Source organism: Orbicella faveolata, unplaced genomic scaffold (genome assembly GCF_042242905.1).
Source record: "Orbicella faveolata isolate gen_17 unplaced genomic scaffold, um_ofav_v1 contig_50, whole genome shotgun sequence".
Lineage (NCBI taxonomy): Eukaryota > Metazoa > Cnidaria > Anthozoa > Scleractinia > Merulinidae > Orbicella > Orbicella faveolata.
The window spans coordinates 2,410,597-2,424,843 of NW_028301581.1; the positions used below are offsets into that span (position 1 = coordinate 2,410,597).

The 14,247-nt window shown below is 36.8% G+C and overlaps 1 protein-coding gene and 1 long non-coding RNA gene across 2 annotated transcripts in view; both read left to right on the plus strand.

Moving 5' to 3' along the window:
- Positions 1 to 2,383: 2,383 nt before the first annotated feature.
- LOC149095584 (uncharacterized) lies at positions 2,384 to 6,289 on the plus strand. The gene is made up of 3 exons (XR_016204864.1): positions 2,384 to 3,462; positions 4,353 to 4,405; positions 4,928 to 6,289. It is a non-coding gene; the product is annotated as an uncharacterized LOC149095584 (long non-coding RNA).
- A 1,583-nt stretch (positions 6,290 to 7,872) lies between these two features.
- The window catches only part of LOC149095585 (uncharacterized), a 34,748-nt gene continuing 28,373 nt past the window's right edge, over positions 7,873 to 14,247 (plus strand). The window contains exon 1 of the transcript XR_016204819.1: positions 7,873 to 9,100. The gene's annotated coding sequence lies outside the window, so the exon portion shown is untranslated. The remainder of the gene's footprint in view (positions 9,101 to 14,247) is intronic.

Here is a 14,247-nt window from a genome sequence, read left to right on the forward strand (position 1 = left end):
ATGTCTTGCTTCAAGCAAAGACTGAAATGTTGACAAAGTTGAACACGCTGGAGCAAACCCAGGCAACCGTAGTAAAGGACGTGAATGAACTAAAGAACTACTTGAAAGATACAGACCTAAGAATTTTGGAGCTGAACTCGGACTTGGTGTTGAGAGCCAAGGAAACAGAGGTGGATGCCCTGGTGATGAAGGTGGATCACTTGGAAAATTGCTGGAAGTGTAACAATATCATTATCTGGGGAGTCAAAGAGAAAAGCGAGAAGAGCTTCAATTCAATGGTTGAGTTCCTTGAGATTGAGCTCTTTAAAAATTACATTAGACTGCATGATGGGAGGGTGTCTACAAAACGAAGACCTAAGACCTAAGACCGAAGACCCAAAAACGAAGACTTGTTTTTTCGCAGGCCTATCAAACCACAGACAGTCAAACCGGGTCAATGCTTTTCTTCAGACAACAACTGACGCGAAATTAATGGGCTCTTCGTTTTGTAGATAAGGCCAGCTCCAACTACAAAACGAAGACCCTCGCTAAATTGCTTTGTTCGTTGTCAGCTGATGTTGAATCAATGGGGTCTTCGTTTTGTAGATAAGACCAGCTCGAACTACAAAATGAAGACCCTCGCTTAAACGCTTTCTTTGTGTCAGCTGACGCGGAATCGATGGGGTCTTCGTTTTGTAGATAAGACCGGCTCAAACTACAAAACAAAGACCCTGGCTTAAATGCTTTTTTTGTGTCAGCTGACGTGGAATCAATGGGGTCTTCGTTTTGTAGATAAGACCGGGTGGAACTACAAAACAAAGACCCTCGCTTAAATGCTTTTTTTGTGTCATCTGACGCGGAATCAATGGGGTCTTGGTTTTGTAGATAAGACCGGGTCGAACTACAAAACAAAGACCCTCGCTTAAATGCTTTCTTTGTGTCAGCTTACGCAGAATCAATGGGGTCTTCGTTTTGTAGATAAGACCAGCTCGAACTACAAAACGAAGACCCTCGCTTAAATGCTTTTTTGTGTCATCTGACGTGAAATCGATGGGGTCTTCGTTTTGTAGATAAGACCGGGTGGAACTACAAAATGAAGACCCTCGCTTAAATGCTTTCTTCTTTGTCAGCTGACGCAGAATCAATGGGGTCTTCATTTTGTAGATAAGACCGGGTGGAACTACAAAACAAAGACCCTGGCTTAAATGTTTTCTTTGTGTCACCCGACGCGGACTCGTTGGATTTACGTTATAGGCATTCGCTTTGTTCCTGTTGTCAATACAGATCACGGAATGAAAGGAAATGAAATTGATCTCTATATATTGCATAATTTTTCGAGTTATTTGATTATCTTTCAATTTTTTTGCTGAATTTGTTCCAGTTCAAATTTACATTTTATAAATCATATATACGCAAAATATTCTAGGTCATGCCTTATTTTTACAAACAAGCACGCCTGCATTTCAATGCAAATGTATTAAAAGGGATAAAAAGGGAGTCAGCTAATTATTTCATTTAATTGGTGTCCATTTTGATCTTTGTTAATGTTATTCAGCTATAAATATGAAGATTAACCGTTTGTAAATTTTATTGGGAATCGCAGAAATTCTCTGTTTGTACGTTTTCCTCCAATTGCAAATAAAACAGTATTTGATTTTCTTTATTTTAAAGAGGGTCTCCCCTTTGAAATTGGGGGCGGCGATGGTTTTGCGTCCATACCGTCCCCGAAGGTGTGCAAGTTTACATGATTTTATTCTATTTTTTATTGTTTTCCAATTACTGTCAAGAAGTGGGGTCTACAGGGGATTAGCCGATAAAAACTGTCGACATTATACAAGAACCCATTTCGAGTCATCTGACAACGAACAAAGCATTTACGCAAGGGTCTTCATTTTGTAGTTCGAGCCGGTCTTATCTACAAAACGAAGACCCCATTGATTTCGCATCAGCTGACAAAAGAAAGCATTTAAGTGAGGGTCTTCGTTTTGTAGTTCCACCTGGTCTTTTCTACAAAATGAAGACCCCATCGATTCCGCGTCAGATGACACAAAAAAAGCATTTAAGCGAGGGTCTTCGCTTTGTAGTTCCACCTGGCCTTATCTACAAAATGAAGACCCCATTGATTCCATGTCAGCTGACACAAAGAAAGCATTTAAGCGACGGTCTTCGTTTTGTAGTTCGACCCGGTCTTATCTACAAAACCAAGACCCCATTGATTCCGCATCAGATGACACAAAAAAAGCATTTAAGCAAGGGTCTTCGTTTTGTAGTTCCACCCGGTCTTATCTACAAAATGAAGACCCCATTGATTCCACGTCAGCTGACACAAAAAAAGCATTTAAGCCAGGGTCTTCGTTTTGTAGTTTGAGCCGGTCTTATCTACAAAACCAAGACCCCATTAATTTTGTGTCAGTTGTTGTCTGAAGAAAAGCGTTGACCCGGTTTGACTGTCTGTGGTTTGATAGGCCTGCGAAAAAACAAGTCTTCGTTTTTGGGTCTTAGGTCTTCGTTTTGTAGACACCCAATGATGGGATCGAAATTATGAGAGAGCACAGAACAAATGTTAAGAAAAAAACTGCATCACCAAGTCTAGACCAATACACATTTATTTACTGAGGTACACCGACAAGGAGAAAGTTCTAAAAATGGCATCAAGAAAGCTTAAGAACAACTATTACAAAGACTTGCCAATTTTCATTTCAGATGATTTCTCGAAATTGGTTCATGGAGATCGTGGTACCATTCGCAAAACCTACCTTGCTGATATTAAAGCAAAGCCAAACGTGATCTTCGCCTTCATACCCTGGAGCATTCCAGCACACATATTGTATAAAGAAGACGGTTTTGACAAATTAACGTCATTTATGCTGCCCAATACATAATGCTGTTAAAACTTTGACCCTCTGATCAAGGACTGCACTATTATTTCATTTTTGTTTAGTTAAGTTAGCCAAGCTTTATTTATTGTAATGGAGAAATTGACTAGAGAGCTCAGCGAAAGTGTACCAAAAACCTGGCTCACGAAGCTTTGGTAAGTACAATTTCGGCTTTGTGTTTGTGCTTGTTATGTTTTGTGTTCATGTTAACAAAACAACCCCGGCAGAAGATAAAACTAATAGATTTTCCATATCATGCTGGCAGTAGGCCAATCGAGTCTCTTCCTAAATAAATTTCCTCCAGGCTCTTCAGTTGTTTTGCTTTAAGATTGATGTTCTAATAACCACTGTTAATGATAGCGAAGTGAGGACTACTGAAAAACAAGGCAGATGTCACGATTTGGAAAAGCCTCGCTTTGACGTGGACAAAAGGAAGCAGCGACCAAACCTTCAGATAAAGGGAACCTACTAAGGATTTAGTTTGGTCTAAAAGACACGCTTAATGTGACCTAAGAATCTATCAGGGTCTCTCTTCGGTTGCTCTTGGGGGTGGGAAGAGAGACCCTGGGAACAAGCTTGCCATGCAGGAAGAGGTGCACAAGGTTTGGTAAGTGTGTTAAGTGATATATGTATCCTCTTTTTCCTGCAACATGAATTATCTGTGTGTGCTGTAGATTCAGCACTCTCCTGTCTCGTGCGAGTCAATACACTATGGAAAACAAGATTAAGTAAGCTATAAAGGTTGATAAGTCTTTGAAGCAGAAAGAAACAAAGCCATATCCATGCAACTATTGTAAAAACTGCTCTAGGAGCTCATCACATTGCAAGAGCATGGACATTTACCCACAGGAATGAAGTGCTGATATACATTGTGTACCTGCAAACGTTGTTAAACAAGAGTCTGAAACAGAGAAAGCTCGTTGAGGAGTCAGCAACAACGCAAAGTTGAAAGAAGTCACCCAATGCCATTGTAAATTAAATTGCTTAGTTTTGTTTTCCTATGTTATTGTTTCAGCTTTACGAAAGGATTACAACAACATAACAACAGCAACAACATCCTCTTTAATACCCTTCTTTATAAGAGCTCACACTTCACTCCATGCGTTTTGTTTTGCATTCACCAGTCAGAAGGTTGAAAGAATGCAGTTTTCTTTTTGTGAAAAATAGCAAAAAAGTGGTGAATAACTTCACCGCAGAACTACCAAAATAACAACAATACAGGGACATATGGTGCATACATGCTTGAGCTAAATAAACACGCTAGGTGGATGCAGCTTCAATTAAGCATGACTGATTAAAAAGGGCTCTAAATGCAGTATCAGTATTTCGTCGATTTTTGATGTGGTATTTTGGTATTTGCTAAGTTTTGCGTTTTTGCAGTATTGGGTACCCCCTAATGTCCCCCAATTTGTAACGAAGAGAGTATCAAAATGCAATTAGAATTATTGTAATGTATTTTTTAGAATGTGTTAATTTCTGAATCTATTGTACTTGTAGGTTGAAGATTTTCAGGAATGTAAAACCAAAGTGTAACAACAAGATGGACAAGGGTAAATAATGTTAAGAAAACATAAATTGCAAATTATGTTTTTAAAATACTGTTGCTGCAAGGTTCCATTTCATAATAGCTTTACGAAATTGTAGAAAAAAAACGTCCTTTTCATTAACTGCAAACAAAAAAGAATTCATGCCAGTAAATTTGTCAAACCACAAACCACTTGGTCCTGTGAATGTCTAGTGTCAATCATCAAAATGAAAATCTCCAATGCAAGTGCTTCGCCACAAACCCAAACTCACCTTCACTTCAAACCACACTGAGTCTAATAATTTATAGGACGTTTAATTTACAAGGCCTTAGACCTTGAAACTCCAAACTTTATGCTTTTTTGTGTGCCCAAACTTAAGAAGCCGTAACTTACCATTGGGAATGAAACTCAGTTTAGTGGTTGACTTGCAACACACTTTAATTTTTTTTACCTACATAGAGACCAGACAATGGTCTTTAGGGGAAAATGAAATAGGGGCAAAACTTAAGAAATATCTCTCATAATTCCTCCTCTTTTCACTTTCAGATAACCTAGAAGGTGACAAAGAGCTACCTATCATTGGAGGGACTTCGGAAGAGAAGCAAAATGGTCATTACCAAATGTTAACTTTCATTTTCTTTTCTTATCTGCAACTCAAGAAATACATGTAGCAATACCCTTTTCCAAAGGGTCAGTAGAGATTCCAAGGAGGAGGAATAGCTGTAATTTTTAGTACAGAATGTTTTTTCTTGTGGGAGGAAGAGGGTGGAAGATTGGTACCAAAAGAACCTCCACGTGTCGAGCATGGATCATTTCTTCAACAACTGGATGGGTGAAAAAATAACCATGAGGTAAAACCAAGTGCTACCCTTAGCAGAATAGATGAGAAATTATTTTGACAACTCTGTGAAAAGGGTACCCAAAGTTGAAACATTATCATCTATTTCTTGTCAAGCAGGACCTGAACAGGAAACCATAAGCAGCAGATTTGAAGCAGAATTTGAAGCAGAAAGAAGCAAAGCCATATCCATGCAAGGATTGTAAAAACTGCTCTAGGAGCTCATCACATTGCAATTTGAAAGGAGCCACAGTTATTTGTGGCTTGCAGACACCTGCAGGAAGATTGCCTGAACTAGCATAACAGTTAGAAAGACTAAACTGCTCCCACTGGTTCTACTCCGAGCACAAAAGAGAATATCAGACCAAGCTTTGAACTGACCACTCGTTGGTTCACTTTCCCGAGATGACCACAGCACAAGTGTTACTACACTGCATGTAAGTGTTGTGTGAGCAATTGAGCATTTTACCAAGAATAAAGCTTCTTATCATAAACAGAGACAGCTTAATTGTTGTTTTCTTCTTAAGAATAATTTCTGTCTTCATAACAAATATGCACTATTTACAATGATAATAAGTTAACAACTCTTGTAACCTATCAATAAATAGTTTTCAACTTCTCAACACTGCCCATGCTTTTTGACGTCACATAAACAAGATAAACATCGGTCGATAGATATTCATTGTGTATACATGTACTTGTCAACGACAGCTGATTGGCGTGATGTGAGTGTCACGCAATCTTCCGTATCAAAACTAACAAACAGATTGATCTTTTTGCTGTGAAAGTAGGTTTTATAAATTATTATTTTTTAATTTAATTTAATTTTATTTATAAAAACATATTACAATATTGCAACAAATTACAAAAGTAGTGCAGAAGAGAGGGTTGTTACAACTGATAATATTCTAATGAAAAATAGTCAATAATGTATACGGCAGTAAATATTACAAAAAATATGTCTCTCTAGCTTTGTAAAAGTGTATATAGCTGGGGGAAAGGGCAACATAGTCACGTCAAGTCATTTGTCTATTTCAAGCTGGATAATAAATTTAGATATGAATTCAGAAGTATCTTGTTTCTTTTGCATTGTTTTGCAAGCATAGTGGTATTCCTTTGCATATAACAGAAGAGGACGCAAATCCTTTGTTTGGTTATCAGAAAGATTGGTGTTTGGTATTGGTAAATTGAGAAAGCATTGTAGCAGGGTTAGGCTGACATTGATTTGGTGTAAACTATTGAACCATTGAAGAGACTCGTCACATAATTTCAAGAGAGATTGACAGTCAAAGAATGCATGTTCAATAGAGTCATTTTTACCGCACAGAACACAGACACAGTCAGTTATTCCAAATCAATTAAGGTCTTTATTAGTGACTAGTATTCTGTGCAACAACTTGAAATAGAATTGTCTTAACTTACTATCCCGAGTGATTTTATAATTGTTTTGGATACAGTTCACCCAATTGTCAGCAACTTCAGGACAATTTGTCTGCTATGACTTAATAGCAGTAGGTTCTGTTTTGATTTCCCCTACAAAAAGTTTACAACACTGCTTGCAAAAAGTTTTCTTTAAATTGAGAGTGATATCTTTAGACAGTTGGAAATTGAAGTTTTTGCAAATTGAATTTAGATCACCAAGGTCCATATGAACTGATGCGTAACCTTTGAGATAAGCACGAATAGCTGAGGTGATTTGTGTCAGCGGTCAGCAAACAATATGGACGTGCCTTCCGACGGCCATCAAATTTTCCAAGTTTTTTCAAGTTTTGTGTAGTGTTTTTTACGTTTTTGTCGTTGTTCTTATTCCATAATGGTTGTGCATGTTACACACGATGAGTTGGAGAAAATACTAAGGCTAAAACTAGAACCAATTGAGAATTCTTTGAACTTTAAAGATGACGAGCACCGTAAGTTGTTGGAGAAAGTGATCAACCTCAAGAGGACTGTGAAACCCGGGGGGGGGGGGGGGGACTCCCATATGGAATGGACGGGGATGCTCGTCATCTCGCTTAGGGGTGTAAATTTCGGATTTTGGTCTCGCTTAGGGTGTTCTGGGCAAAATGTCATTATTTTTAGCTGTCAAGGTCTCGTTAAGGGTTGCACACGAAGAAATAACAAAACAGAAAGAATTTTGATTCTTTATATTTACTCAATTCATATAAACAAATTCGCCATCATTAAATGTCACTGTACTTTTTAGTTGTCTGTTTTATAAACTGGTCTCTTTTAGGGGTCTGCATAAGCTTCGGCCACGCCCAGATTGGTCTCTTTTAGGAGTTAAATTCAAAATTTCCGACGAGCATCCCCGTCCACTCCATATGGGAGTCCCCCCCCCCCGGGCTGTGAAAACTCTTGAGCTGAAGAACAATGCTCTTAAAGCTCAACTTAACACTACTATCAGCAAAGTTAAGGAGAATGTAGTTCTCCTGGATGAACAAGAGCAATACATGCGCCGAGAATGTGTTGAAATCAAAGGAATTCCGGTTAGCCATGACGAAAACACTAATGAGGTTGTGAAACAAGTGGCCGGCCTTCTCGATGTAGAGATAGGCGAAGATGACATCTCGATAGCCACAGGCTTCCTCCAATTTCTCCTTGGACAGACAAAGACGGTACTGTGCATTCCCCGCCTCCGAGTTTTATAGCGAAGTTTGTAAAGAGGGATGTCAAGGAGAAATTTTACAGAGCGAGGTACAAACTCAAAAAGAAATCATCCAGGGATCTTGTTGGTACATCATCTGCAGAGAGAAACAAAATATTTATCTCTGAAAGCCTTACTCAGACAAGGAAGAAATTATTCAAAGCAGCCCTAAAAGTCAAGAAAGAATTGAAATTCGACTTCATATCCACCTCAAATGGTCGAATTTTCCTCAGGCAGAACAAGGACAGTCACTCTCATTTAATTACCAGCGATTCTGATCTAGCGAAGTTGAAAGCAGCGCATCGTCCTGCACGACAAGATGACCAAGGCTGAACATATGGATCCAGCTAAGTGCTCTAATTATTTTCCTGCACTATTACTAGTTCTCCTTTATCTCTTATTAGATTAAATGATAGTGCCTAAGTGTAGGAACTGTGTGAGGCCTGTGAAAGAAAATTGTAGAGGCATCCAGTGTGACTCTTGCCTCTGGTGGTTTCACCTAAAATGTACTGCTTTATCTGTTAAGGAGTGCAACTATTTTGCTGCGACTCGTAACTTGTGGCTCTGCCTGCACTGCCGTAACGAAATTTTTCCTTTTAATTCTGTGGAAGACCATGAACTGGTTGAGCTACTGGTCTATAATTCCAACACAGATTGTCTTTGCTCTGAAAAAATATCCAGATCGAATTTAGAGTCTTTACCAAGTTTTGATCTACCTGCATCTATTAATAATAATCGTAATTTATCCAACATTGATATTGACCTGAATTTACCTTCTGTAACTAATTTTGGATATTACTCAATTCATAAGTTCCACTCTAATGAAGATATTCGATCAACTATTTCTGATTAGGCATTTTCTGCCCTGCACTTTAATATTAGAAGTCTTACAGCAAACTTTGAAGATTTCTTCCAAATGTTAAGTGACTTGAATTATTCTTTCTCCGTTATTGGCCTTTCTGAAACTAAAATCAAAGTTGGAATGGATTCTTATTTGAATACCAATCTCCCTGGTTGTTTCCTGTCTCAACCATCCATGTCTAATGCTGGGGGTGTTGGTTTCTACATCAAAGACAATCTTTCATACATTAAACGTGATGACTTTTGTACTACCAATCCAGAATTTCAGTCCATTTGGATTGAAATTGAGGTCCCACTTCAGCATAATATTGTCTGTGGATTATTATATAGGCATCCTGATCAAAATACTGCCAAAACTGCGGACTTTCTGTATAAGGTGAGAGAGAAAATAAATAGAGAAGGTAAATTTTGTTTTCTGATGGGTGATTTTAATATCAATCTTTTAAATTATGACTCTAATTCTGAGACAGATTTTGTCAATACTCTAGGATCCTATGCATTCCATCCACAGATTTTGAAACCTACTAGAATAACCTATCATTCCGCAACTCTAATTGATAACATTTTCTTTAATTCACTAGAGCACCATGCTATAAGTGGTAATATACTGTGTGGCATAACAGATCATTTGCCTAACTTTTTGATTATCACAAAGTTATCTAATCCTCCAAAAAATTTTAAGATGTATAAAAGGGATTACTCCAGGCTTGATAATGAAGCACTTATTTCAGAGGTTAGCAAGGTGAACTGGTCAGAGGTCTTAATTAATGAATCTGAAGTGTCTGATGTTAACACAGTTTTTCAGAATTTCTATCTCTGTATTTCTGAATTAATTAATAAGCACGCTCCTTTCCGTAAACTTACTCGGAAAGAAATTAAGTCATTATCCAAGCCTTGGGTGACACCTGGCATCAAAGTATCTGTTAGGCTGGAGAAGTTTTCTAAACATTTCTTAGAAACTAGGAATATATATTTGAAGGGGTGAGGCAAAACCATGCTAAGTGACGATTTTGTGTGTGTTTTTTTTTCCTCAAAAGTGCCTGAATTTTTGCATGTGGTTTTCAATTTAATAGAAAAACATCACCCTGTATTTTTTTTGCTGGTTTGCTCTTCGTTTTCGAGAAATAACGTATGCAAAAAACTCTGTTTTCCTGTGGCATCTTTTGGAGATCTTTTGTTGCATGAGAAACAAAAGAAGTCTTTTGTTTCACTGAACAATAAAATCAGCAAAGCGTCACTTTAGCCGCCAGTTGATGGAGCGGAAACAAGTAATATAAACAAATAATTGAACCGATCTGATAACGCTGCTCTGTTAGCGCAGGCGATTAACGCGCTGCGGTCCATTTACTAAATCCCCAAAAGGTGGTTCGATATCACTTCGGTTGATTTTTTTTTTTCGTTCTCTCTCTTCTTCTTTTTAAAACCTAAGCACCCTTTCCAAGAATCCGTGCTGTCGATGTGCTAAAATAAACCGTTTTCAAGTTCACATTTAAGTCCACCTTCGAGTAGTATAAAGTAGTTAATGGAGCCGAAACAAGTATTTCAAAAAGAAATAATTGTCTCGCTTGGCATACTGTGCTTTGATGGCGCAAGCAATTAAAGCGCTGCGCTGCAGGCTGCTGACTATTAAACTGAAGTTTGGTTCAACACCACATCACTCGATTTTTTTTTTCGTTATCTCTCTTCTTTTTAAAACCAAAGCACCCTTTCCGAGAACCCGTGCTATCGATACCACTAAAATCAATGAAAGCGGGTATGATTATAGTGGATCGAGTTTGACACAGCATTAGCCCCTCTTTTTTTTTTTTTGTTAATTTCTTTTTTTTTTTAATTTATTTATTTATTTGCAATAACACAAGGGAAACCAATGCTTACTTACAACACTAACTCTATTTACATTGTATTGCTCTAATTATTTACACTATTTAAATTACAATAACTAAACGAGTTACATTACACAATTAAGAAATACAGTGACGACAAGGGGCAAAGAAAAAAAAACTGAGAAGAAAAATAGCTAGTTATCATTACAGCTTGAGATTGTAGTACAGAAACATAAAAAAACAGACCAAAGGCATGTGGTACATTAAAAGTAAAATGAGTTATGCATCTGACTGGAGATTAGAAATAGATTAATGGGTAGGAGATAGATAACCCTACAGAAAATATAATCTAAAATATTAATTTAATCCTCATTTCTCCCCTTCTTTTTGAAACCAAAATATTAAAATAGTCTGTACTGCCGATGCTGCTAGTGCTAAAATAAACCGTTCAAGTTCGCATCGAAATCCATCTTCGATTAATAACATTCCGTGTATATTGAAAGATTCGCCCATTTATCGATGCCGTCGTGGATAAACTTTTCAAGGTATCTTTTTAAAGTGAAGTTTGAGCGTGTAGCGTTTTCAAAAAGCGAATATCAGCGACCGCTAGTTGTTCGAGCCGATACAAGTTTTGTTTTTATAACATTAATTTAATGTGGTCATGTTGTCTCCTTAGCACAAGCAATGAAAGCACTACGTGTCGCGAGGGTTAATATTTTGTCGTCATGAGACCGGTTCGACACAACATCGGCCCCTTTTTTTTCCTGTTAATTTCTCCTCTTCTTTTTGAAACCAAAACATTACAATAGGCCGTACTATTGATGCTGCTAGTGTAAACCATTTAAGTTCGTATTGAAATACACCTTCGATTAATAAAGTTCCGAGTGTATGGAAAGATTCGCCCATTTATATATGCCGTTGTCAATAAGCTTTTCAGGGTCTTTTTTTAAGGTGAAGTTTGAGCATTTGAGCATGTAGCGTTTTCAAAAAGCGAATTCAATGAAATGAAATCAGCGACCGCTAGTTGTTCGAGCCGACGGATACGCAAGTATTATGTTTACAAAATTAATGCCCTTTGATCAAGTTCGAATAAACTAACATTTGGTCGAGAGACCGGTTCGACACAACGTCAGCCCCTTTTTTTCCTGTTAATTTCTCCTCTTCTTTTTTAAACCAAAACATTAAAATAGCCCTTACTATCGATGCTGCTAAAATAAACCGTTAATAAGCTCACATCAAAATCCACCTTCAATTAATAAAGTTCCAAAGATTTATAGACCAATTTAAAATTCCATCAGGTGTCGATAAATTTAAAGGTCTTTTTTTAAAGTGAAGTAAATAAACAACCTTCAACTGTCGCTGGCTGATGACATCTGTCTCATTAAATCGAACTGGCTCCCTTTCTCTTACTTTTATAAAAAGTCCGTTCTTATGTTAATGAACAAACTGAACTTTGAAACTTCAAACCAATCTGTTTGTGAACTTTTCTCTAAAAATGCAACTTCTAGGTCATCTCGCTTTCCCAATCAATTTAATATCATTAGGTTTAAATCTGATACTGGAAGAAACACTTTACAGTACAGAGGCCCTGTGATCGGGAATTTTTTAAATAGATTAGTTAAAGTACCTGAAAATTTTTATTCTTATAAGCAGATATTAAAGAAACACGTCAAGGACATTGCTGGGTTTTCTTTCAGCAAGGAAGCGACTTTGATCACTGCAAAAAAAGATGATTTTATATATTTTTGATCTGTCTAATTTCTGGCAATATTGTCTTAATTAGGTTCTAGTGAATCAAATATGTATATATGATTTCCGCTGTGCATAGTTCTTATTCTTTTGTTAATATCATTCGTGTTTGTAAAATTTTATATTTTGTGTATAGTAGGTCCACATCAGCCCTTCGGCTGCCAAATCCCCTGTACAACCTACTTATCAAATAAAGTTTACTTACTTACTTACTAACTTTCTAACTTACTTACTCACTTACTTATTTACTTACTTACTTACTTACTAACTTACTAACTTACTAACTTACTAACTTACTTACTAACTTATTAACTGACTAACTGACTAACTTACTAACTTACTAACTAACTTACTAACTAACTAACTAACTTACTAACTTACTTACTTACTTACTTACTTACGGGCCATCGATAAAACCATGAAAATAAACGTGGAACATGGAACATGGCACATCCCGGAACTTTCCGGAACATCCCAGGGTATCGAATAATTATGATAATTTTGAGAAAAATATGTAAAATTAAATTTTAAAAAATATCTTGCCACTAAGCGAAGTACTAACGATCTAATAACATTAAACTGAAATTCGCTCTACTTTGTTTAGTTGTTCAACTCACATAGCTCATGTTTAAATGCAAACGCAACAGCAAAGCAACTGAGCAATAACAGCACAGTCAGTTACCAGACTCGTATTATGTCACCGACAACATGTTGACATCGACATTTGCAAACAGACAAGCTAACAAACTTACAAGTTGATTGGGGTGTCTCGAAAAAATTGACATTGTGGTCGATCAAACAGCTAATACACCGCGACTACTTTGCTGTAGTTTATCTTTCTCTTGGTGTTTGGTGGCAAAGAGATTTCTCTTGGTGGCAAAATTCCCTTTGTATAAGAACTAGCCATAACTAGCCGAGGTTTCACAGTCTTTGGTATACATTCACAGGTCATATCAACATGAGAATAGACTGTACACAGACCAGCACAAGAGCATATTGTAAACTTTGAAGCAATAAACTCTTTTTTATCAGAAACTTTTTATAAGAACGTTGAGGCTGAGATTAACCAATGTATACAATTCTACAAAAATATTTCAAAATATTATTTAGATCTCAGTTCCAATTAGAAGAAAAACTATCGATTTCGTGTTCGGTTATTTGTCTCTATAAAATTCGAAATTTCAACATCTCTCCTATGGCGAATCCCTGGCATTTGAACCAGCGAAACTTCACATTAGCCGCTAGTTGATGGGGCAATACAAATATTATAGTCATATATCCTTCTGTATCCTCGGGCTCCTGTACACGTTCCCCTCCACTGTCCTGTTTCTTATACCAGAATAATCAAGATCGTTAAACGTTGACTCATAATTTTTGTTTTTATTTCACAACACAAAAAGTAAAGAAGGAACATGCAAGAACTTTAACTATTCACAAATATTAAAAAAGAAGACACTAGAACAATGAAAAATGAAGACAAATTGTGACATAATTATGGCATTTTTCAGCAGTGACAGAAAACTTTGAAAATAAAAAAAATATTTCTTCTGATGTAATGGTATTTACAAAGAAAATCACACGTTATTTCACATTAACATAAAAAAGACCAATAGGTGATTTAATCAGCTGATTTGATACAATTTGGCAAAAAGAACATTACATTATTTCCTTAATTTTGGAAATAATATTTACAAGTTTTCAAGAGATTTATTCAATGGATTCAATGAAAACATCAAAGAGAGAAACGCAGACATCTCGCACTACAAACCCAACAATCAGCTCTAATAGAGCAAGTTTTAAACTACAAAATAGTAACGTGGCGAACAAATTTACAGAGCCAGTATGGAGCTGCCATACTGAGATACGTCAAGTGAAAGCTGATGGAAGAAAAAAGAGTTTGTTGAGAGCTCCTGCATATGTATAGTTTAATAAATGAACTTCTTGTGACATA